At 44.2% G+C, this 27,604-nt stretch overlaps 1 protein-coding gene across 5 annotated transcripts in view; it reads right to left on the bottom strand.

The window, feature by feature from the left end:
- The window catches only part of tspan9a (tetraspanin 9a), a 290,456-nt gene that overhangs the window by 200,912 nt on the left and 61,940 nt on the right, over window positions 1-27,604 (bottom strand). For 3 of the 5 annotated variants that reach the window (XM_071343859.1, XM_071343857.1, XM_071343858.1), the window contains one exon: window positions 13,329-13,402. The exons of the other annotated variants lie outside the window; for them this stretch is intronic. The gene's annotated coding sequence lies outside the window, so the exon portion shown is untranslated. The remainder of the gene's footprint in view (window positions 1-13,328; window positions 13,403-27,604) is intronic. 5 annotated transcript variants of the gene reach the window in all.

Genomic DNA, 27,604 nt, shown 5'->3' on the forward strand with positions numbered 1-27,604 from the left:
ATTGGTAGGTAATGTTTCATCCCCTCTTGACTGGGGTGAATGAATTAGCTAGCTAGTAGCTACCACAGCCAGTTCATCTCTAGCCTGTTGCTATCTGTCAGATAGTAATAATAGGAGCCACCTCATATCACTATCTAACAGCTGTTGATTTTATGGAAATGTTTTGTAGCCTTTTTGTCCCGTTTCCACAGAAGTAAATTAACATAGCTAGCTTTCGCCAGTTGATGTATGTATTATTTTTGCCTCATTCACACTAGACCTGAATCAAATGATGAAACCAGCAGCCAAATGATTTAAGACTGATCATTCTGATGTTTATTTAGTGCAATCACTAGTGAAAGTGAAAAAAAAATACAACAAAATGTCTCTCTCTCTTCTTCATTTTTGAAGAAATGAATTTGTTCAAAACTGTTAAACTACTGTCTTTCTTTCTCTTTGAGTCAATGACTCACAGCATGTTATGCACTGCAGTGCTAGCTAGCTGTAGCTTATGCTTTCAGCACTAGATTCATTCTCTAATCCTTTGATTGGGTGGACAACATGTCAGTTCATGCTGCAAGAGCTCTGATAGGTTGGAGGACGTCTTCCAGAAGTTGTCATAATTACTGTGTAAGTCTATGGAAGGGGGTGAGAACCATGAACTTCCTTTTGTATTGAAGTCAATGTACCCAGAGGAGGATGGAAACTATCTGTCCTCCAGCTGCACCATGGTGCTACCCTACAGAGAATGCTATAGAGGCTACTCTAGACCTTCATTGCATAAAAGTGTGTTTTAATCAATTATTTGGTGACGTGAAAATATTTAGCATAGTTTTATCTAAAAATGATAACTTTTTAATGTTTACTATTTTTATTTTTATGAAATTCACTGAGGAGGATGGTCCTCCCCTTCCTCCTCCGAGGAGCCTCCACTGTTGGGTACGCTTTTCATTCTATGACAAGGAGTACAGTGTATCATGGGAAACTAGGTGACTTTGGCTACAACACACAGATTCAACATCTCTATTCACTTTACAACACATTCTGACATTCAGGTGAAATCAGATTTCTGCTATAATGATAAGTGAAGACTAGGCTCAAAAGCAAAATTCTTCTTACACAAACCAAACGAAAAGTCAAAATATACTGCAAGATTAAGCACTGGGAATATTGTTATAGCCAGGCATCTCTTCTCGAGATGAGATTTGTTCACCTTTGAAGTCCTTTTCCAGGCATTATGAGCTCTGTCTACACATAAGCACTGCATTATGAATCTAGTTGTACTCCACAGGCAGCAGATTTATCCCCAGTACTGTGCATGTGTGTGTGTGTGTCTGTGCCTGTGTTTGTGTGCATGTGTGTGTAATAACGTTGTCAGAGGTGTGCTTTGAGCGGCTGAGTGGGGTGAGAGGGGCGGAGAGAATACTGCAGTGAAGAGGTCACCTCTCTGGTGGTCTAATAAAGGGGTGAGGGGTTCAGGCTTTGAATGTCTTCTTTCCCGTCGGTCTAGAAGAATGCGCTCTGAACGCTCCGAGAGCGAAACACTCTGAATTTACGAACGGACAATATGACAACGCACTGAGTTTACGAACGCCCAGAGCACAGTCTGGCACTCCAGATTAAATTTACGAACACACACGTAGTGTGCAGCTGTATAACTTTTTGAGGATCTGAAGGGCCCATGCCAAATCTTTTCAACCTCTTGAGGGGGAAGGGATGCTGTCGTGCCTTCTTCACGACTGTGTGGGTATGTGTGGACCATGTTTCGTCCTATGTGATGTGGACACCAAGGAACTTAACGACCCTCTACACTACAGCCCCATATATGTGGATGGGAGAGTGCTTGCCCCCGTTTCCTGTAGTCCACGATCAGCTCCATGGTCTCAATGGCATTGAGGGAGAGGTCGTTGTCTCTGACCTCCTCCATGTAGGCCGTCTCATCGCCGTTGGTGATTAGGTCTATTACCGTCATGTCATAAGCAAACTTAATGATGGTGGAGTCATGCATAGGTTTCAATGTAAAAAAACATTTTGTTTTAATCAGTGTCACTTAACCACATCATTAATTGTGACTCGTTTCAGGAAAATAGGCATATGTCACGCATCACTACTTCACAGTTCACATTTGAACGTAAACCTTTTATTTTTTTATCAAAATGCAGAAATGCCTTCTGGAACATGTGAACGTTCATGTGCCTTAATAACAAACTTGTATGCCATATGTAAATACAAATAAAATTGTTAAATTACGAGCCTAGTTGCTTTAGCCATGGAAAAAGCCGCAACCTTACCGCTAGCCATGATTGGCTGAGATAATGAGTGGGCTGGACATGTCGAGAGATGATTTCGGATTGGTCTTCCATGTAGCCACTTTTGTCTATAACATGAGCTGGTCAGTATGTGTAGGTAATCCTTTCTAAAGCGGCTTTTTTTGAAAGACATCACATAGTAGAACTGCACAAGTGTTGCTCTCTACTTTCTGGAGGACCGAGTTTTGAAATCAGTCGAATTAAAGTATGATAGCTGAGGAGGTGGAGAGAATTCTGGCTTTTGATTGCAAATATGCAGACGGAGTCGAAAAGAGAACACACAGAAGGCTGTTGTATAAAACATCTGTCTCCGGATTACATCTTCAAACTAAGGGAAACCATGGCATCTGTGACAGAGAGGGAGAAATGTCTATCCATGGGTAAGATAGTCTAATTAGCTACATTTCATATATTACACATTTCTAAATTTGTCAGAAAGTTGTTTTCATTTCAAGTTAATGTGTACTATTAGCTAGCTAACGTTAGCTGGCTGGCTCGCTAGCTAACGTTATATGCATGATATGTGTAGTAATATTATTCGTATCTCAGAGTCATTTGCATTGCTAGGTATAGCCTAATATTTGCTAGCTAACATTGAACCTGATTGGTTAGCTACCTGCAGATTCATGCAGGGTAGTAACTGTCTTGGAGAGTTGGGATTATTATGAGTTGGGATTATGGTTCATTGTTTAGCTAGCTAGTTACATGTCTAAACAAAAGACTCCACTATGCAAGTAACCATTTCAATAGAATGTTCATGATGTCACTGTGACAACTGTTGATAGATGTAGCTGGAAAATTCGCTTTGGCTATCTACTTCAATTTCAGAGCACTCTCATCTGAGTGTGCCAGAGCGCAGATATAACTGACGAATTTACAAACACACAACAGCCGTTGAAATGGCCGGTGACAGTAAACTGTGGCAAAAAAAACGTAATTAAATTGTTGCCAGCAGCACAGCTGCAGCCACCAATGCTCTGGATAACATAAAAACAGCCCAACCAGCTCTGCTAGGGCAAGTAAAATGGTCAGAGTGAGATGTTGTCTCATTTGTGTCTGGAAGTAGCTCGCAAGCTAGCCAAAGTTAGGCAGTTAACTTGGGTGCTTGACTACTGCTGTTAGTTCAGAACGCTCACATCAACCCTACTCCTCGGCCAGAGCATGAAGAGTGCGCTCTGAACGCCCCGAGAGCGAAACACTCTGAATTTACGAACGGACAAGCTGACAACGCACTGAGTTTACGAAAGCCCAGAGCACAGTCTGGCACTCCAGATTAAATTTACGAACACACACGTAGTATAAACCAGCCTTTAGTCTTGAAATCTTTGGTTGTTTAGTACATGACCTCAAAAGTGAATCCTTAAAGAGATGGGTGGGGCTAAAGCTTAAGAGGGTGTGAACGATGCTGAATGGGTGTAGACAAAGAATAGCTCTCTAGCAGGTGTACCAAAATATTCAAGGGCCATTTTCTCAAAAGTGAGGTTACAAGTTTATCAACTTTTAAGCAGAATTACTTTCCCATTGTTCCTCAACTGTAGTGTATGATATAACATTTTCTAGCTCTGAGTCACTACTTTTATCGAATGTAAAAAACACCATTTAAAATGCTGCTACATACAACCGAATCGAGCCGTTCGGTCACAATGCTGCTCATTGGCTCAAATGGGGGTACCTCGAGGCTCAGATTTTCTAGTGTTAAGTGAGCCGACTTGTCACGTTCGTCGTAAGAATGAGAGGACCAAGGCACAGCGTGAGTAGAGTTCCACATATTTATTACAGTGAAACTTCAAAACAACAAAGAATTAACGTCCAGTACGTAGCGCGCATAGGGACTAAACAAAACAATATCCCACAACGCAGGTGGGAAAAGGGACACACTAAGTATGATCCCCAATTAGAGGCAACGATATTCAACTGCCTCCAATTGGGAACCATACTAACACACCAACATAGAACTATAATAACTAGAAAAACGCTCTATTACACCATAGAGAACCCCGAGGGCTCTCTATGGTCAGGGCGTGACACGACTAGGTGAAACCATAGTTTCTATTGGACAAATTCAGGTATGTTTATCCCTGTTTCGTTCCATTAGCTTCCATTTAAGAAATGTTTTTCAACAGAATCGGTGGAATGAATACACCCCTGATCACCAACATACAAAGTTCACTTTCATAGCAGCCGCATACAAACAGCATGATCACCTTGCTCATTGTATAATTTCTTCTCGAATATACAGGCTATCCTACTCTCACCTTTTCTCTTCCCTTGTGGACTTCAGTGCACAAAGAACAGCTGTCTGTGACCAGGCTACACATAGCCTACATATTTGTCACCATATTAGCTAACGTCACAGTTAGTGGTGCAACTCATGACCCCCCCCCCCCCCCCCCCACACACACACATTCTGAGATTGCATTTTTGTCCCCCCCAGTTTTATCATTACACTGTGATACCAAAAATGACAATGGTGTGCTTTAGAACCATGCAGACACCTTAGAGCGTTTGGGTAGGCTGTTTGGCAGTTTCATACGGCTGGATTTAGGACTGCACGGACACCACAGATGCTGTGTGTAGGCAACGCTTCTAAAAGGCTGGCTGGGCCAGCATGGGAGATTTTTATTCAGAGGCAGCTGCTGTCATTGTGTACGTGTTGCGCTCTTTCTCCGAGTTGTAAAAGCAAGCAGAGAAGAAACTGGCTACTCTTTAGTTGACTGATGTAGCTGGCAATGTAACTGCTGTTTAACTTAACAGAAAAAAAATTAACTAGTGTTTATTCCCAGTGCTGAGCTAGTAGTGTAACTGACATGTATTGGTAGGTAATGTTTCATCCCCTCTTGACTGGGGTGAATGAATTAGCTAGCTAGTAGCTACCACAGCCAGTTCATCTCTAGCCTGTAGCTATCTGTCAGATAGTAATAATAGGAGCCACCTCATATCACTATCTAACAGCTGTTGATTTTATGGAAATGTTTTGTAGCCTTTTTGTCCCGTTTCCACAGAAGTAAATTAACATAGCTAGCTTTCGCCAGTTGATGTATGTATTATTTTTGCCTCATTCACACTAGACCTGAATCAAATGATGAAACCAGCAGCCAAATGATTTAAGACTGATCATTCTGATGTTTATGTAGTGCAATCACTAGTGAAAGTGAAAAAAATACAACAAAATGTCTCTCTCTCTTCTTCATTTTTGAAGAAATGAATTTGTTCAAAACTGTTAAACTACTGTCTTTCTTTCTCTTTGAGTCAATGACTCACAGCATGTTATACACTGCAGTGCTAGCTAGCTGTAGCTTATGCTTTCAGCACTAGATTCATTCTCTAATCCTTTGATTGGGTGGACAACATGTCAGTTCATGCTGCAAGAGCTCTGATAGGTTGGAGGACGTCTTCCAGAAGTTGACATAATTACTGTGTAAGTCTATGGAAGGGGGTGAGAACCATGAACCTCCTTTTGTATTGAAGTCAATGTACCCAGAGGAGGATGGAAACTATCTGTCCTCCAGCTGCACCATGGTGCTACCCTACAGAGAGTGATATATAGGCTACTCTAGACCTTCATTGCATAAAAGTGTGTTTTAATCAATTATTTGGTGACGTGAAAATATTTAGCATAGTTTTATCTAAAAATGATAACTTTTTAATGTTTACTATTTTTATTTTTATGAAATTCACTGAGGAGGATGGTCCTCCCCTTCCTCCTCCGAGGAGCCTCCACTGTTGGGTACGCTTTTCATTCTATGACAAGGAGTACAGTGTATCATGGGAAACTAGGTGACCTTGGCTACAACACACAGATTCAACATCTCTATTCACTTTACAACACATTCTGACATTCAGGTGAAATCAGATTTCTGCTATAATGATAAGTGAAGACTAGGCTCAAAAGCAAAATTCTTCTTACACAAACCAAACGAAAAGTCAAAATATACTGCAAGATTAAGCACTGGGAATATTGTTATAGCCAGGCATCTCTTCTCGAGATGAGATTTGTTCACCTTTGAAGTCCTTTTCCAGGCATTATGAGCTCTGTCTACACATAAGCACTGCATTATGAATCTAGTTGTACTCCACAGGCAGCAGATTTATCCCCAGTACTGTGCATGTGTGTGTGTGTGTCTGTGCCTGTGTTTGTGTGCATGTGTGTGTATTAACGTTGTCAGAGGTGTGCCTTGAGCGGCTGAGTGGGGTGAGAGGGGCAGAGAGAATACTGCAGTGAAGAGGTCACCTCTCTGGTGGTCTAATAAAGGGGTGAGGGGTTCAGGCTTTGAATGTCTTCTTTCCCGTCGGTCTAAGAGAGGTTCTGTTTGTCTCAATCAAGACAACCAAGTGGAGGGCAGTGTTAGAGCCTTGGTATTGTCTCACTTACACACGCACACACACACACACACACATACAAACTGAGTGGGATTAGTGATCTGAGTAGAGAGAGAGAACAGGGCGCTGAGGTAATGCCCAACTCCTTGTGGACAGATGATACAGCATGCCCTTTGGGCTTCAGCCGGAGCCGTCCACAGATCAATACCGTACATGTCATCAATGGGCCCAAACGTGCTGTGGGGGGAGGCAGGCAGGATCAAACCTCATCTGAGCCCTGTGGCATTTACAGGAACAGGACCTGGATGTTTGTCCGACACAGCAGGGGGGACATTCCCGGGATGCTTCCCAGGGAACAGGAGTGCACCGCTTATGAGGGAGCCAAGGAAGGAATTGCCCCCCAAAACTTCTCGGCTCCCTTATAAGTGGTAGCCTAGCAGAGCTTTGGGCCAGTAACCGAAAGGTCGCTGATTCAAATCTCAGAGCTGACTAGGTGAAAAATCTGTTGATGTACCCTTGAGAAAGGCACTAAACCATAATTGCTACTGTAAGTCGCTCTAGGATAAGAGCGTCTGCTAAATCACTAAAATGTACAATTGAATGTCTCCTGGTTAAACTTATCAGGGTGGGACAGCGCTTTTAGAGAAGGAGACAGGTTGAGGAAACAACAAGTCACTCAGAGCCGGTGTGGTGAGTGTGTGGTGACCGGTTCACCTCAGACAAAACCTTGTATGTGTGTGGTTACGAAACAATGCTGAGTAGAGAGCAGCTTAGTACTCCTCTGTAATATATTATTTACCCGTTGTAGAACATCCATTGATTCTAAGAATCTGCCAGAGGGGTTAGCAAAACAGTACAGTTTTGCATTCCTTGCTTCTCAATACTGCAATAGAGCTAATACATCTTTACAGCTAAAATTCTATTTATGTCACAGTAGTGTTAGCTCATTCAACCAGCCGCACAAATTTCACTGGGGACGGGATACGGGGGGAAGGGGGGACATAAATATTTAAACATTTTGAAAATGCATTTTTGTCCCCCCCAGTTTTATCATTGGAACATGATACGAAACGAGGCACGGTGTAATGTGTGTAGCTGGTGTAGAGAGTCAGGCGCAGGACAGCAGATATGAGTAATCAACGTACTTTTACTCAAAATGTCAAATATACAAAGTAACAAATACACGCACACCATGACAGACCGAAAATACAATAAACAATCACTCACAAAAAACCATGGGGGAACAGAGGGTTAAATAATGAACAAGTAATTGTGGGATTGAAATCAGGTGTGTAAAACAAAGACAAAACAAATGGAAAAAGTGGATCGGCGGTGGCTAGAAGGCCGGTGACGTCGACCGCCAAACGCCGCCCGAACAAGGAGAGGGACTGACATCGGCGGAAGTTGTGACAGTACCCCCCCCTTGACGCGCGGTTCCAGCAGCGTGCTGACACCGACCTCGGGGATGACCCGGAGGACGAGGCGCAGGGCGATCCGGATGGAGACGGTGGAAATCCCGCAGCAACGAAGGGTCCAGGACGTCCTCCACCGGCACCCAGCATTTCTCCTACGGACCGTACCCCTCCCGCTCCACGAGGTACTGAAGGCCCCTCGCCCGACGCCTCGAGTCCAGGATAGCTAGAACAGCATACGCCGGGGCCCCCTCGATGTCCAGAGGGGGCGGAGGACCCTCCAGCACCTCAGCTTCCTGGAGTGGACCAGCCACCACCGGCCTGAGGAGAGACACATGGAACGAGGGATTAATACGATAATCTGGGGGAAGCTGTAACCTGTAGCATACCTCGTTCAGTCTCCTCAGGACTTTAAATGGCCCCACAAACCGTGGACCCAGCTTCCGGCAGTGCAGGCGGAGGGGCAGGTTTCGGGTCGAGAGCCAGACCCGGTCCCCCGGTGCCAACACCGGGGCCTCGCTGCGGTGGCGGTCAGCGCCCTCTTGTTGCCGCCTCATGGCCCGTTGTAGGTGCACATGGGCGGCGTCCCAGGTCTCCTCCGAGCGCTTGAACCATTCGTCCACCGCAGGAGCTTCGATCTGGCTCTGATGCCACGGTGCCAGAACCGGCTGATACCCCAGTACGCACTGGAAAGGAGAGAGGTTAGTGGAGGAGTGGCGGAGTGAGTTTTGGGCCATCTCTGCCCAGGGGATGAACGCCGCCCACTCCCCTGGCCGGTCCTGGAAATATGACGGCAGAAACCTACCCACTTCCTGGTTTACTCTCTCCACCTGCCCGTTACTCTCGGGGTGAAAACCTGAGGTGAGGCTGACTGAGACCCCCGGACGTTCCATGAACGCTCTCCAGACCCTGGACGTAAACTGGGGATCTCGATCAGAGGCTATGTCCTCAGGCACCCCGTAGTGCGGAAGACATGAGTGAACAGGGCCTCCGCAGTCTTTAGGGCCGTAGGGAGACCGGGCAAAGGGAGGAGACTTAGAAAACCAATCCACAACGACCAGGATCGTGGTGTTGCCCTGTGAGGGAGGAAGATCCGTCAGGAAGTCCACCGACAGGTGCGACCACGGCCGTTGTGGAACGGGTAGGGGTTGTAATTTCCCTCTGAGCAGGTGCCTGGGAGCCTTGCACTCGGCGCACACCGAGCAGGAGGAAACATAAACCCTCACATCCTTGGCCAAGGTGGGTCACCAGTACTTCCCACTAAGGCAACGCACCGTTCTCTGTGTCATACAACCAGGATAGTGCTCCTGCCTTAGCGTTCTGGGAACCTGGTCTGTAGGATAGGGTGAAAACAAAACGGGTAAAGAACATAGCCCACCTTGCCTGGCGAGGGTTCAGTCTCCACGCCACCCGGATGTACTCCAGATTGCGGTGGTCAGTCCAGATGAGAAAAGGGTGTTCAGCCCCCTCAAGCCAATGTCTCCACGCCTTCAGAGCCTTGACAACAGCCAACAGCTCCCGAGTGCTGAGAGAGCACGGCTCTTATCCCAGCCTCGGACGCGTCCACCTCCACTATGAACGCCAAAGAGGGATCCGGATGAGCCAGCACGGGAGCCGAGGTAAACAGAGCCTTCAGGTGACCAAAAGCCCTGTCCGCCTCAGCCGACCACTGCAGCCGCACCGGTCCTCCCTTCAGCAGTGAGGTAATGGGAGCTGCTACCTGACCAAACCCCCGCATAAACCTCCGGTAGTAGTTGGCAAACCACAGAAACCGCTGCACTTCCTTTACCGTGGTGGGAGTCGGCCAATTACTCACGTCTGAAATGCGGTCACTCTCCATCTCCTCCGCTGACGTGGAAATGCGGTACCCTAAGAAGGAGACGGACAGTTGTAAGAACAGACATTTCTCAGCCTTGACGTACAAGTCATACTCCAACAGTCGACCAAGCACCCTGCGCACCAGGGACACATGCTCGGCGTGTGTAGCGGAGTATATCAGAATGTTACCAATATACACCCTGCCCGTGCAGGTCCCGGAAAATCTCGTCAACAAAGGCCTGGAAGACTGATGGACCATTCATCAACCGGTACGGCATGACGAGTTACTCATAATGCCCTGAGGTGGTACTAAATGCCGTCTTCCACTCGTCCCCCTCCCGGATACGCACCAGCATGTAAGCGCTCCTGAGATCCAATTTTGTGAAGAAGCGCGCCCCGTTCATTGACTCGATCGCACTGGCGATGAGAGGCAGCGGGTAGCTGTACCTCACAGTTATCTGATTGATCCCTCGATAGTCAATACACGGCGCAGACCCCATCCTTCTTTTTCACAAAAAAAGAAACTCGAGGAGGCAGGTGAAGTGGAGGGCCGAATGTATCCCTGCCCCAGGGATTCGGAGACATATGTTTCCATAGCCACCGTCTCCTCCTGTGACAGAGGAGTCGTGACACACGGTGTGCTTTAGAACCATGCGGACGCCTCCGAGCAGTTGGGTAAACTGTTTGGAGTGTTTATCCGACTGGATAAAAACATATATATGCCCCCCCCCTTTTAAAACCAACGTTGTGCTCCTGAATTTAACTGATATTAAACTACTTCTGAACACAAAGCTACCCGAAGTGCATACATAAACTCACATACTCCAGAAAACATACTGTACAGTCATTCCGATGGTTATGAGAACATGTAGCTACTCTTCCCACACAATGAAAGTCAACCAGTCAGCCAGTCCAAACAATGTTCAGCCTGTGTTATGGGAATACAATTCTCCCAGTAGAGCAGAGTCTCAAAGAAGACATCAGCCTCTTCTCAAACGCCAGACATGTTAATTAAGCTGCCTACAACAGGAGATTTGAACGTTTCATTTTTTATAACATCATTATACAACTCCATTATTAGTGTTGCAAATGCAGAGATGGCAAATACTTGTATCAGAATCATTATTTATAGTCATCCATTAGTTTGCTCATGGGTGGTTCCTTCGAGACGCATGCATACCCATGCATACATAATGACCCATTCTCTCCTGGACAATGAAACCAAGTGCAGGAACCAATTTAATGTCAAATGGATGCCTTCAGAGGGCCAAACTGTATTGTTCGTCCTTTCACACCGACATAGATTGCCTTATGGCTTAGCGCTGCCTCTCCACAGAATAGAACCCGTGTCCGTGTCTTGATCCGCTATGTAAATAAACAACACCGGAAGATTCCATGTTGCCATCCCTCCATCTCATCTTGCATCATTAATCATCTCACGCAACATAAATAAAAAACGGTCGATAAATAAGTCAAGCGAGCCAGACTACTCTGTCTCGAGCAGTAGTACCACCACAGTGAGCAGCCGGTAATTCGTTGCTTCCCGTTGCCAAAGCAAAGTCAATCAATAGCCAATTAAACAGAGGCGTGGCATATCTCTGGTGACCAGCGGTGCGTGTTGCTGCTGCTTCGGCCTGGGAAATAAATATGTAAATGGTTCTTTTGGAGGAGTAGGGTCAGGTGTTCTAAGACCTGGGGGGGGGTTGAGGTGGGTGACGTGGCCTTGTTTGGACATCCTCTGGGCAGGCTCGCCCCGTCCTCCACCGGTCTCAGTTACTCCTGACCTCCCAGCACTGCACTTCACACTGGCCCACATGCCTGTGGTCAAAGAGGCCTGGGAGGCTGGGGGGGCTGCTGATATTTCAATGACCTCATCTGTCAATATCCCTGAATGATCCACCAGCTGAAGGCTCCCTGATTGAGAGCGAGAGGGGAGGGCCTTTCTTCACACACACACACACACACATATGAGCTCACATTATGTGTATCTGCACATACAGACAGGTAATTACCAAAATAATGGAAGCACGTGAGTAAATGAGGGATACAAAATATATTGAATGTAGGTGCTTCTAGACAAGGAAAAAGGTCTGATGGGTCGGCACATTTAAAAAGATGTTGCATAAAGCGTACTTTGTCACTGGGAGAACGCCATGGCCCCCTTTTGATAAGCAGGTGCTTCTACACAGATGTGGTTCCTGAGTTAATTAAGCAATTCATATCCCAGAATGCTTAGGGTGATGTATAAAAACGCTGGGCAGGCCATTATTTGGCTACCATGGCTATGCCCCCATAGGACGACAATGCCCCATCCACAGGGCACGAGTGGTCAGTGAATGGTTTGATGAGCATGAAAATGATGTAAGCCATGGGGGTCTCAGTCATCAGATCTCAACCCAATTGAACACTTATGGGAGATTCTGCAGAGGTGCCTGAGGGCGTTTTCCCCCACCGTCAATAAATTATGGAATTTTTCAAGGAAAAATGGTGTCGCATCCCTCTAATAGAGTTCCAGATACTTGGAGAATCTATGTCAAGGCGCATTGAAGCTGCTCTGGCAGCTCGTGGTGACCCAAAACACTTTATGTTGGAGTTTCCTTTATTTTGGCAGTTACCTGTACATACAGTACATGGATTGCACAGTCACACTCACTCACTCACTCACTCCCTCACTCACTATATCTTTCTGCCTCACACACACACACGCGCACACGCACATACACGCACATACATGCACGCGTACACGAACACACACACACCTCCTGCAAACCACCAAGCCCAGAAGGGGACGTTTGTATGCATTACCAGGGGCAGTGTGGGAGCAAGAGTAATGCACAGATCCTTGACCCATTCATCCCCAAACCCCCTATCCCCCCATTCTGCTGATCTCTCTGCTATGGAACTGACACCTCAGAGCTAAGGGCCTCTCATTGCGTCACATGAATGGCACCGCGACCGCCGAGCCTGACAGTTCAGCTACCCTCCGCCTTGATCTAGCCGGACACAGGTTGGCCTATCCGCCGAGCTCCGGCGCGACTAAATTTAACGCTTTAATTTGAGTGACTTTGGAGTGGGGAGCCATCGAGAAGGGGGTCTGAATGGCTATCAGAGACGACCTTACACCTTGGAAGGCCTGGGGAATCAGAGCACAACTGACTGGGGAGTGTTGGCTGTAAACTGAACAAGATTATACCATGCTATTTCTGTAAGACACACTGCAGAGCAAGCAGTAGGGCTGTCAAAGGTGCAACGGCGCACTGTGATATCAGAGCAGAGGGGGCTGAGCTAGAGAAGCTAATGCTGGCTACAGTATTAATTGAACACACACATCCACGTGAGACTGAAACGCGGCGAGAGCAGTGGCATTACATCTCTGGTTGGTGTAATTACAAAGTCTCGTTCCCTTTGAAAAGACGGGAGATGTGTGTGTGTGTGTGTGTGTGTGTGTGTGTGCGTGTGTGTGTACGTGTGTGTGTGTATATGGTCTTACCTTTCCTCTGGGGGAGAGATGAAGACTGTGTCTGTTCCTCTGTTCCTCAGTCACAGGTCAGGCAGCCCTGAAGCCTGCCAAACACACAAACTCAGTCAGCCCTCTACTTGCTCTTCCACACCACAGTCCATTAATAATAACATCCTATTTATAAAGAGGGCCAGGCCTGTTAAACACAATAAAACTCAGATTATAAAAATGGCTAGATGTTTTCCACAGGCTAGTCTTCAAATTTATAGAGCATCAACACCACAGCTTGAGAGACTACAGTAAATTGCCGCTGGTTGTTTTTCAAAGAGCAGAGTGGACAGTGCTTCAACTAAGCTCCCCAGACAAAACTCCAGGTGCTGCGTGTGTGACCTTGAGCACTGCGGCAAAATACTGAGAAGGGGAGAAGTAAGGGTGACGTGTTGGATTGGATAACAAGATGTATACACACTCATGTACACATATTGGTACACATATAGTGCATACCAATACTGTAGCTTCTGTATCTGATTAATTTATTTCCTCTCCCTCTCTTTCTCTCACACACACACACACACACACACACACACACACACACACACACACACACACACACACACACACACACACACACACACACACACACACACACACACACACACACACACACACACACACACACACACACACACGCAGTGTCACTCAGCAGGCATGGCAAAATACAAAAAAAATCAAAGGCCAGCACTTGCTCTGCAGAATGAATGATGGCACTTCATGAACACCTTCATATGAGAAGTGCAGCAGGAGTCTACAGGCTGATATACAGCCCCAATCATATACACAGGCCAGGTTTCTTCACCCTGTATGATGACTTATGATGGCCCAGCCACCGCCTTTTATTTCCATTTTATGATGAGCAATGGCATCTCCCATTTCCTTTTATCATTTGGAGGGCTGTTCTACAATAGCAGCAGAATGGCAACAGCCTCGGCAGTGCCAACAAACTATTCCAATATAGCCGTGTCATCTCCCCTCCAGGGACAATATGGGTCGATATCGGAATGGAAGTCCCTGTATCATCTGGCTGTAGAATAGATCATCAGCATATGGGGATACGTATACACAGCCATACAGAAACACAAAGACTCTGTGATGATGCACTGGTGAGCCACACAAACAGCCTGATCGTTTGGTAGGCCTACAACTTGCTAAATGAACTATGCTTTCGCTACTTTTAAACATTTTGCTATGTAAGCGTGTAAAGTAGGCTACACGAAAGCCAGAGTCTGGTTATCATATAATTTATTCAGAAATGTTTTGCGCTGTTTCTCTTTTGTTTGGCATTGCCAACATGTTCTACTTAAAGGTGCTTACAGATGGGCCACGGTAAGCGGCGAAGGTCTCATAGACTTCAGCGTGGCGGGCTGCAAAAAAAGCAAGCCGTTTTGCAAGAGGCGCGGTTCGTGGTGAGCGGCGCACGGGAGCGAGCACCACGCACGGGAGCGAGCACCACGCACGGGAGCGAGCACCACGCACGGGAGCGAGCACCATGCACGGCGGCTTCTCATGGCTGACCAATGAGCAGAGTTCATCTTGTCAACCAATCAAACAATGTTTTAATGACAACAATAGGGACCGCCGGTCTCTACACAAGGTAGGTGGATTTTCTTGCAGTTCAATTGCTGTTTACCAAGGCCCATGTATAAGCACTGGCTTACTATAGGTGAGCGCACGCCGGTCAAGTTCACGGCTTAAGGCAAAGGTTGCACCCCTATACATATTTGATTTCCATTTGGTTTTCAATGTTCATCAGAAACGCTGATATTTATGCAAATTAGGTATTTGTTTTTATTAACGAGTAAAGTAGGCCTATTGGTCATTTGCAATGTTAATTGTGCAATCGTATTGCCATTCAAGTGTGTTAATCACTGTTCATTGAGAACGGTCTATACCTGATTAGGGCAGATACTTTTAGGATTCTCATTCTCATGGGTTGCGTATACACAGGCAGCCGAATTCTGATATTTTTTCCACTGATTTGTCTTTTGACCAATCGCATCAGATCTTTTTACATAATATATTTTTCAGAGCTGATCTGATTGGTCAAAAGACAAACTAGTGAAAAAAACATCTGAATTGGGCTGCCTGTGTAAACGGAGCAAAGGAGAGCTGCTTGTCTGTTACTATCCCACTAATCATAGACCGACTCCGACGTCTTTTGGGCGTCGGACTGGCCTTGATTTCAACGTCAATGGACGTTGATTTTTGCTCCGGACTAATTCTGAACCAAAGATAGATTGGTGTTTGGTTCAGATTTGGTCACCTATATTTGGCCCCAAAATACTTTCAAGTTTTCCATTTTTTATGTCATGTCACATGCACAAGTACAGTGAAGTACAAGTACAGCCCTTCTTTCAAATTCAAAACTCAACAATGCAATAATCAGTAACAATGTAATACTAGAAAAAAGTAAGCATACTATATACAGGGTCAGATCCTATACCATATTTACAATGTGCAGGGATACTGGAGTGATGAAGGTAAATATGTATCGGGTAAAGGTGACTAGGCAACAAGACATAAGATAAACAGAGTAGAAGCAGCTTGTATGTGAGTGGGTGTACATGTGTGTAGAGTCGATATAAATGTAGGTGGACATCCCTTCAAATTAGTAGATTCTGCTATTTCAGCCACACCCGTTGCTGACAGGTATATAACATTGAGCACACATCCATGCAATCTCCATAGAAAAACATTAGCAGTAGATTGGCCCGTGCTGAAGAGCTCAGTGACTTTCAACGTGGCACTGTCATAGGATGCCACATTTCCAAGTTTGTCAAATGTCTGCCCTAGTCAACTGTAAGTGCTGTTATTGTGAAGTGGAAACGTCTATGAGCAACAACGGCTCAGCCAGAAAGTGGTAGGCCACACAAGCTCACAGAACGTGATCGCCGAGTCCTGAAGCACGTAGCGCGCAAACATCGTCTGTCCTTGGTTGCAACACTCATTACGGAGTTCCAAACGGCCTCTGGAAGCAACATCAGCACAATAACTGTTCGTCTGGAGCTTCATGAAATGGTTTTCTATGGCCGAGCAGCCACACACAAGCCTAAGATCACCATGCGCAATGCCATGCGTCGGCTGGAGTGGTGTAAAGCTCACTGTCATTGGACTCTGGAGTAATGGAAACGCGTTCTCTGGAGTGATGAATCACGCTTCACCAGCTGGCAGTCCGATGGGCGAATCTGGGTTTGGTGTATGCCAGGAGAACGCTACCTGCCCGAAAGCATAGTGCCAACTGTAAAGTTTGGTGGAGGAGGAATAATGGTCTGGGGCTGTTTTTCATGGTTCGGGCGGCTCCTTAGTTCCAGTGAAGGGAAGATGTCTTGGATATCAGGGAGCTCGGTCCCAGTGATGTACTGGGATGTCCGCACCACCCTCTGTAGCGCCATGAAATTGAGGGTGGTGATATTGCCATACCAGGCAGTGACGCAGACAGTCAAAATGTTCTCAATCGTACAGCTGTATAACTTTTTGAGGGCCCATGACAAACTTTTTCAACCTCCTGAGGTGGAAGAGGAACTGTCATGCCTTCTTCATGACTGTGCGCGTGTGTTGGGACCATTTTTAGTCTTTAGTGATTTGGAAACTGAGGAACTTGAAGCTCTCGACCTGCTCCACTCCAGCCACGTTTCCTGTAGTCCACGATCAGCGCCACACTGCCAGGTCACTGACTTCCTTTCTGTAGGCTGACTCATCGTTGCCAGTGATCAGGTCTACCACCGTTGTGTCGTCAGCAAACTTTATGATGATGTTGGAGTTGTGTGTGGCCACGCAGTCGTGGGTGAACAGGGAGTACAGGAGGGAACTAATCACACACCCCTGAGGGCCCCAGTGTTGAGGGTCAGCGTGGTGGAGGTGATGTTGCCTACCCTTACCACCTGGGGTCGGCCCTTCAGGAAGTCCAGGATCCAGTTGCAGAGGAAGGTGTTCAGACCCAGAGTCTGAAGCTTGGTGACGAGTTCAGAGGGGACAATGGTGTTGAACGCTGAGCTGTACTCAATTAACAGCATTCTCACATACAGTTGAAGTCAGAAGTTTACATACACTTAGGTTGGAGTCATTAAAACTCATTTTTCAACCACTCCACAAATTTCTTGTTAACAAACTATAGTTTTGGCAAGTCGGTTAGGACATCTACTTTGTGCATGACAGGAGTAATATTTCCAACAGTTGTTTACAGACAGATTATTTCACTGTATCACAATCCCAGTGGGTCAGAAGTTTAAATAAACTAAATTGACTGTGCCTTTAAACAGCTTGGAAAATTCCAGAAAATGATGTCATGGCTTTAGAAGCTTCTGATAGGCTAATTGACATAATTTGAGTCAATTGGAGGTGTACCTGTGGATGTATTTCAAGGCCTACCTTCAAACTCAGTGCCTCTTTGCTTGACTTCATGGGAAAATCAAAAGAAATCAGCCAAGACCTCAGAAATAAAATTGTAGACCTCCACAAGTCTGGTTCATCCTTGGGAGCAATTTCCAAACACCTGAAGGTACCACGTTCATTTGTACAAACAATAGCACGTAAGTATAAACACCATGGGAACACACAGCTGTCATACCGCTCGGGAAAGAGACGCGTTCTGTCACCTAGAGATGAACGTACTTTGGTGCGAAAAGTGCAAATCAATCCCAGAACAACAGCAAAGGACCTTGTGAAGATGCTGGAGGAAACGGGTACAAAAGTATCTATATCCACAGTAAAACGAGTCCTATATCGACATAACCTGAAAGGCCACTCAGCAAGGAAGAAGCCACTGCTCCAAAAGGAAGGACTGGTGCACTTCACAAAATAGATGGCATCATGTGGATATATTAGAAAATTATGTGGATATATTGAAGCAACATCTCAAGACATCAGTCAGGAAGTTAATTAAAGCTTTGTCGCAAATGGGTCTTCCAAACAGACAATGACCCCAAGCATACTTCCAAAGTTGTGGCAAAATGGCTTAAGGACAACAAAGTCAAGGTATTGGAGTGGCCATCACAAAGCCCTGACCTCAATCCTATAGAAAATGTGTGGGTAGAACTGAAAAAGCTTGTGCGAGCAAGGAGGCTTGACTCAGTTACACCAGCTCTGTCAGGAGGAATGGGCCAAAATTCACCCAACTTATTGTGGGAAGCTTGTGGAAGGCTACCCGAAACATTTGAGCCAAGTTAAACAATTTAAAGGCAATGCTACTAAATACTAATTGAGTGTATGTAAACTTCTGACCCACTGGGAATGTGATGAAAGAAATAAAAGGTGAAATAAATCATTCTCTCTACTATTATTCTGACATTTCACATTCTTAAAATAAACTGGCGATCCTAACTGACATAAGACAGGGAATTTTTACTAGGATTAAATGTCAGGAATTGTGAAAAACTGAGTTTAAATGTATTTAGCTAAAGTGTATTTAAACTTCTGACTTCAACTGTAGGTGTTCCTCTCATCTAGGTTGGTGAGGGCAGTGTAGAGAGCAATTGAGATTGCATCATCTATGGATATGTTGGGGTGGTATGCAAATTGGAGTGGGTGTAGGGTGTCTGGGATGGTGGAATTATTGTGTGCCATAACATAGACGTCTGTGATTGGTTCATATTTGGTCCGGTCTAGACCAGCCTTGATTTGGCTAAAACATAGACATCTATGATTGGTTCAGTTCAATTTTAGTCCAGACACTAAACTAATCTGATCCAAACATAGACATCTATGATTGGTTCAGTTCAATTTTAGTCCAGACACTAAACTAATCTGATCCAAACATAGACATCTATGATTGGTTCAGTTCAATTTTAGTCCAGACACTAAACTAATCTGATCCAAACATAGACATCTATGATTGGTTCAGTTCAATTTTAGTCCAGACACTAAACTAATCTGATCCAAACATAGACATCTATGATTGGTTCAGTTCAATTTTAGTCCAGACACTAAACTAATCTGATCCAAACATAGACATCTATGATTGGTTCAGTTCAATTTTAGTCCAGACACTAAACTAATCTGATCCAAACATAGACATCTATGTTTCACAAATTTGAACAGCACGTTACAGCACACTACAGTAGAGCACAGTACATTAAAATACAGTACAGGATTTTTTTTTTATAGTACAGTAGAGTACAATACAGTACAATACAATAGCAGTAGAGTACTAGGTACTAGGTAAAGAAAAGTAAAGTATAGTTCACTACAGTACAGAAGAGCATAGTACATTACAGTATAATGTACTGTATTGTACTGAACTAAACTGTACTCTACTGAACTCTACTGTACTGTACTGACTTAAACTCTACTGTGCTATACCGTACGGTACTCTACGGTACTCTAATGTACTCTACTGAATTAAACTCTACTGTACTGTACAGTACTCTACTGAATTTAACTACTTTACCGTACGCACCATACCATACTGTACTTTACTGTACTCTAGTGCACTGAACTGTGTCGTACTGTACTGTTCTGTTCAAACTTGTGAAACATAACCTAGGCATCTATGATTCGTTCAGATTTGGTATGGTCTGGACCGACCAAATGTGTGCTAGTTTAGGGGCGGAGCTCATTATAATAATAACCAGCATGGTCTGCACATGTTTGTTTTTACATAAAAATGTTGGTCATTCAGCAGACGCTCTCATCCAGAGCAACTTACAGTCAGTGCATTCAACTAATGTAGATAAACAACTAAATATCAGTCATAGCAAGAAAAAAATATTTCTGTAACCGTTACTGAGAATGTTATTGTAGTTGAAGTGGTCTGTTGGTTAAGTCTGATAATGTGACAAATTGAATATCATTGCTGCCAGTTTTAAAGCTTTAGAATGTTAACATAAGTGCATTTAATTAGTGATGAGAAACCAAGGTTTTCTGGAGGCTACGGCGTGTTCACCAAACTGTGCTGAAAAATGGTTAATTACTCTGAGCTAGTGATGGGAAACTGAGGCTATCTGAAGGCTTTGGTGCTTCCACCAAATTGTGCCCAAAAATTGTTCATTACTCGGGGTGTCATTCATTATCTGTTCACATCGCACATTAGTGACTTCTGGTCCGCAATATAGTAAACAGATTTACATGTTGCGAAATCAGTGGGACCTCGCATTTTGCAAAACATTTTGCAACACAATTTGGTCATGTGGCAGCCAAGGTATTGTCTTCACACTATAGCTGCCAGTCTCTGAGCTTTATCATCTGTACATAATGCACATTAGTGACATCTGCTGGTCAGAAATAAATAGCAGCATGTGATTATAAAATATACTTTTTTCTACACTGTTTTCATTAAAACTTCGTGGCACAGCTCTAAGTTGTAGGCTTTAGTAGCCTATAATTACATTGAACAAAAATATAAATGCAACAATTTCAAAGATTTTACAGAGTTACAGTTCATATAAGGAAATCAGTCAGTTGAAAAAAAATAATTAAGCCCTAATCTGTGGATGTCACATGACTGGAAATACAGATATGGTCACAGATAACTTTAAAAAGTTACGGGCGTGGATCAGAAAACCTGTCAGTATCTGGTGTGACCACCATTTGCATCATGCAGCGCAACACATCTCCTTTGCGTAGAGTTGATCCGGCTGTTGATTGTGGCCTGTGGTATGTGGAGGTTTCTGGATATTGGCGGGAACTGGAATATGCTGTTGTAAACGTCGATCGAGAGCATCCCAAACATGCTCAATAGGTGACATGTCTGGTGAGTATGCAGGCCATGAAATAACTTTTTCAGCTTCTATGAATTGTGTAGAGATCCTTGAGACATGGGGCACTGCATTATCATGCTGAAACAGGAGGTGATGGAGGCGGATAAATGGCACAACAATGGGCCTCAGGATCTCGTCACGGTATTTCTGTACATTCAAATTGCCATCTATAAAATGCAATTGTGTTCATTGTCCGTAGCTTATGCCCACCACCACCATGTGGCTCTCTGTTCACAATGTTGACATCAGCAAATCGCTCGCCCACACAACGCCACGTCTGTCATCTGCCCAGTACAGTTGAAACTCGGTATTCCTCCATGAAGAGCACACTTCTCCAGCGTGCCAGTGGCCATCGAGATGAACTTCCAGTGGCATGCAGATTAACTTCCCTGAGAAGGTTTCTGACAGTTTCTGCATAAATTCTTTGGTAGTGAAAACCCACAGTTTCGTTAGCGGTCTGGATGGCTGTTCTGAGATGATCCCGCAGGTGAAGATGACAGATGTGGAGGTCCTGGGCTGGCGTGGTTACACATGGTCTGTGGTTGTGAGGCCGGTTCGACGTACTGCCAAATTCTCTAAAATGACATTGGAGGCGGCTTATGGTAGAGAAATTAATATTTTATTCTCCGGCAACGGCTCTGGTGGACATTCCTGCAGTCAGCATGCCAATAGCACGCTGCCTCAACTTGAGACATCTGTGGCAATGTGTTCTGTGCACATAAGAGTGGCCTTTTATTGTCCCCAGCACAAGGTGCAACTGTGTAATGATCATGCTGTTTAATCAGCTTCTTAATTTGCCACACATGTCAGGTGGAAGACTTGCCATGTAAATTATTTACATCGCAAGTTGTAACACTGGATGTGGCTTCGATTTGAACACCGTTTGAAGCAATGCAATTTACTAATGACATGTGCATGTAGGCTATGAATTAATGGCCTAGTAGGCTAGACTATAGACCTGGCCGTGTCCGAATAACCATACTAAATAGTAGGCCGTTTGAGTATGCAAAAATAAAACGTTATATACGATGTGAATTTTCTAAAATCGAGAATGCTTTAAATGCCAAAATGTTATACTAATTTCAGCTTTTCATCTAGTAGAATTCGCCACACACTTTTCATGAATTTCACAGCCACAATACATTGGAAGAGGAGGGCTGCGAGTTTTGATAGCGAGATCTCTTCACGTAAACAAAAAAACAACTTGGTAGATGGCGAATAGCGAAGTTTCTGCGGTGGTGTATTTTTGTTCTCCTTAAAGTGATCACAAACGTTTCATCGTAACATTACATCTTTGACAACAGATCTGAAGCCTGCTGCCTGCCGTGCCTTTAGCTAGCTATGTGCTTTAATAAGACTAGAAGTTTTAACTGTTTCGAACGGTAATGTTAGCTAACATTACAGCGTTACTTGCTTGCTGTAACATTAGCCTAGTTAGCCAGCTAGCTAACTTGGTACTTGTTGTAAATACCAGGACTTGTGTTCAAACTGTTGCAGAGTCTGATGACAATAACAGGCATTTAATTCAGTGGCGAACACGGGTGGAGAAATGCTGCAAAAAAAAGGTTGAGTAAGTCGTGGTTATAGTTAGCTCTCTTGCCACTGCACTATCACTAGTTAGCTATAGCTAACGTTAGTAACGCGGTAGCCTACATTCCTATTTTCCACTGTGGTCCTAACACTTGTCTTTTCTTCTAGCTCTCCTGATTTGTCACGTTGGTTTATCTGTGTTGAGCGGATTCTGATTGTAATGTTCATGCGATGCAATATTAGTTTCTACCTGAACGGTTACAACCTGAATGGGTCGAGCTAGTTTCATTGCACATACTGTAACCTGTTATGGTGAAAGTAATGGTAAGCTGTACTCGTTACTGTTTAACCTTGGCACTCCAATTTGATAAAGTGTGTGGCAGTCTATCTATCTAGAGAAAGTTCACACAAATATACTTTGCTCATGTTTTGGTGAACGTTGTAATTCATCTTATGTATTTTCAGGATCTACGTGAAGTGTTAGCCGGAGGGGCAGCTGTCATCTTCATTGGTAAAAAATAAGTGGGAGAACCATAAACAAACATACATGGGATGTGACATGTGTTGCTGTGCTGTACTTGGCTAATAAAGGTTCAACTTTCTCTGAGAGCAAAAACACTTTCCCATCTATTTCCTTTGCTTCACCAGCACATTCATGTAAGTGTGATGATGTACACTGCCTTCACAAAGTATTCATACCCCGAGACTTATTCCACATTTTGTTGTTACAGCCTGAATTCAAAATTGATTAAATATATGTTTTTTGTCACCCATCTACACACAATACCCATAATGAAAAAGTGAAACATGTTTTTAGACATTTTTGCAAATGTATTGAAAATGAAACATCTAATTTACATAAGGATTCACAACCCTGAGTCAATACCTTGTAGAAGCACCTTTGTCAGCGATCACAGCGGTGAGTCTTTCTGGGTAAGTATCTAAAAGCTTTCCACACCTAGATTGCACAACATTTGCCCATTATTATTTTCAAAATTCTTCAGGCTCAAGTTGGTTGTACATCATTGCTAGACAACCATTTTCAGGTCTTGCCATAGATTTTCAAGTAGATTTAAGTCTGAACTGTAACTCGGCCACTCAGGAACATTCACTGTCTTCTTGATAAGCAACTCCAGTGTATGTTTGGCCTTGTGTTTTAGGTTATTGTCCTGATGAAAGGTGAATTCATCTCCCAGTGTCTGGTGGAAAGGAGACTCAACAAGGTTTTCCTCTAGGATTTTGCCTGTGCTTAGCTCTATTCCATTTATTTTTTATCCTGGAAAACTCCCCAGTCCTTAAAGATTACAAGCATACCCATAACATGACACAGCCCCCACTGAAGAGTGGTACTCAGTAATGTATTGCCCCAAACAACACTTTGTATTCAGGACAAAAAGTTTTGCACTATTACTTTAGTGCCTTGTTGCAAACAGGATGGATATTCTGTACAGGCGTCCTTCTTTTCACTCTGTCAATTAGGTTAGTATTGTGGAGTAACTACAATGTTGTTGATCCAGCCTCAGTTTTCTCCTATCACAGCCATTGAACTCTGTAACTGTTTTAAAGTCGCAATTGGCCTCATGGTGAAATCCCTGAGCGGTTTCATTCCTCTCCGGCAATTGAGTTAGGAAAGAAGCCTGTATCTTTGAGTGACTGGTTATATTGATCAGAGCAGTTGGAAATCCCACTCATTACTCATGGAGCGGGCTCCGTCGTGTCACGTCCTTTCCAACTGCTCCTCTAAACCACTCCACGCTCACAGGAAAAAAACACTCCAGAATCACAATTTAACCAACATCTATTTTTTATGACTAACTGGACCTACCATTTGGTTTTGAAGTATTGAAAACAAACCATATGATTTGAATGAAAAGTATTTGAATAAACATTAACATGTGAATGTAAGAAGCGCACAATATTTCAAATAGGCCACATGTCATATTAAACAGCATATAAACACTGTAAATAGGTCAGGAGCCAGACAGGAGCCTAAAATGAATTATTTAGGCTTTATTATTTCAATTATTTCAAGGCTATAGCTTACAAAGAAATACATTGTGAAGCATTTGCGAGTGCGACACAATAGGCTGGTAGGGACATAAAGCACTCAGCTTTTAAACAACATTTTGTTGTATTAAATCATTATAGTCTATAAATTGCGCATATAGGCTGTGACTTACTTAGAACAAAAACAAATTAAACAAAAAAATGTTAGTGCCTTTGAATTCTTTTTTAGAATCCATTGTTTAGAAACACACTGCTCTTGCTAGCATCACTATTTTATTGAAGCGTAGATGTCGGCCTCTTGGCCTTCATCAGAGGTTTTTGCTCTAATAAACTAAATACACTATCTTTGGTATAATAATAAGCTCTTTAGCTCTTTTCATCTCAAAGCGCGTTAATAGCAAAAAAAACAATCAATACATCGTCATGAGTAGCCTAGCTATAGCTGGCTAGGTCAACCAAAAAAGGCCAAATCTTTGAGTGCATCCTTCAAAGATGGAGAGGGACAGTTTATGGCTTGATCAGAGGAAGGTAGTCAGAGAGATGGTTGATGAAGATGGAGTCTGGTGACGATGTTGTAGAGGGCACCAGAAAGCTCACCACACACAGTTCAGAGTAGTAGCTAGCCAGTCATTCTCATTGCGAGCCCTCTGCCTCAGCACTGCATTCTTCTACTGCATCTCCCATTCCTCCCAAGCTCCAGGTGAGTCTTCAATTGATACATGCTTAGGCCTACGCTGCCCTACCAAGCAAAAAGGCAGTAACTGCTCATATCGTGGTTCTGAGAAAAATTGCTTTTATTTACCTTGGTTTCACAGTAACTTTATGCTGTTACTGCTAACATTACCCACATTTTCTCCAAAACACAATACAATGGAGGCAGGATATATGTTTTCAACCAAATGAGCAGTTACTGCCTTTTAGCTTGGTAGGGCAATACGGTTAACTCAAGTTTACTCCAAATTGGTTGTTCCAAACGCTAGCTACTTATCTACTTAGCCCAAAACAACAACACTCCGGCAGTCTGCTATAGTGATAGGTCACTGGTTTGGGCTACATACAATCCTTTCCAGTTCATATGCCAAGCTGTAACTGATGGTGCGTTCAAGACAACAGGGAACTCTGAAAAAACGTGCTCCGACTGATAAAAAAATATTTTGAACTGTCATCCAACTCGGAATTACAAGTTGGAAACTCTGGCATCATCCTAGAGCTCTGTCTTCTCCGTCTTGAAAATAACTGACATCACGATTTTTCCCAGTCTGAGCTTGTTTTCTTTATGAGTTCCCAGTTGTCTTGAATGCACCATAAGTAGTACGTTGCAGCCATTGCATACGGCATACTTTTTACTAAACAGTACGTGCTAAATTATATACGACAATGAGTACATACTATTCAATTTAAGTATGTAGTACGCTAGTATGGGTATTCGGACACGGACACTTTCACCAACACGTCTTCAAATGGGTGAGGCGGTTTAGGGAGTGCCATCTCTTAACAAAGCAAAAACCTTTATTGCTAGAAAGGAACAGTTTGTATTTTCTTGACGATATAATGGCCTATATTAAATCAATGATAAAAATGGACACTATTTTGGGGCATAATCAATATACCATTAATCTACTTAAACTGTTAATTAACAGGTGTATCACTTTTCTGTGCTTTTCTGTGGTACACCTGGTGACCGTGTCAGCGTGCATTGCGCCCAGCAGCAGGAGTCACTAGTGCGCGATGGGACAAGAACATCCCTGCCGGCCAAACCTTCCTCTAACCTGGACGACGCTGGGCCAATTGTGCGCCGCCCCATGGGTCTTCCGGTCGCGGCCGGCTGCAACAGAGCCTGCGACAGAGCCTAACAACAATCTCCAGTGGCACAGCTAGCACTGAGGCGCAGTGCCTTAGACCACGATGCCACTCGGGAGGCCCAAGGTTTTATATTTTTTATCATTTGTATATTTAGTAACTCTGGATCTAGTCTTCTCTCATCACCTGGCTGCACTGTAAAATATATTCCACCATTTTTTGCAGCTGAACCTGGTGCTTGTCTCAACTGTTGCTGCTCCACACCAACTAGGCTGCCGGGTCCTCTATCTTAACAGTCAGATATGGAGCTATAGACCACACACACACACACACACACACACACACACACACACACACACACACACACACACACACACACACACACACACACACACACACACACACACACACACACACACACACACACACACACACACACACACACACACACACACAGATATAACACCATTTGAGTTTGAACCCTGTCCTTGTTTGAATGTCTTAAATTGTTAACTTATTATTTTGTCTTTTCATCGCCATCTTAGCCTTGTCTTCATAAAAGTGAAGGCAAGGCTGCATTCTACCAGCTTCAGCTCTCAATCAAGAGGAGAAACTTTACAAGGTCTTAGAGTTCATGGACTGGCATTTCAAAAAGTGTGCGTGTGTGTGTGTGTGCACATACCCGTGTGTGTGTGAGAGATAGAGAGAGAAATACAGAGAGCGAGAGATTGAAAGAGCAAGAGAGCGAGACAGCAATAGGAGCACAAGAGAGTCTGCATAACAAAATAGTTAGTCTGTCCCATTAGTGACCCAAATTAATGTTGGCTTCAATGACAGTACCTAATAAGACTCATGTAATTACTCGCAATTACTTGGAGCAGCCCATTTCCTCCTCAGAGAGTGTGGACAGCCGCTGGACATCCAGCTATAAACACAAACCAAGGAAAAGGATGGCCATCAGCACATGTTTAAGAAACTGCTAGAGCAACATTTCCACACGGCATTGTAGCATGTTCCCCTGTGTGTGACCAGAGGAGATGAATGATGTGGGGGTGGAAAGGTCAGCCGGTCAGCCTTCTGAGGAGTAGAGATCTACTGAGGAGATGCTACTATATAAACCGTATGGCTCGTTGTGCTATACACAGGCCCGCTGTAATTGGGCACGGGGTGTGTGTGTGCGTGCGTGTGATAGCACGTGTGTATGCATAAGTGTGTGGT

This window comes from Salvelinus alpinus, chromosome 15, assembly GCF_045679555.1.
Source record: "Salvelinus alpinus chromosome 15, SLU_Salpinus.1, whole genome shotgun sequence".
Lineage (NCBI taxonomy): Eukaryota > Metazoa > Chordata > Actinopteri > Salmoniformes > Salmonidae > Salvelinus > Salvelinus alpinus.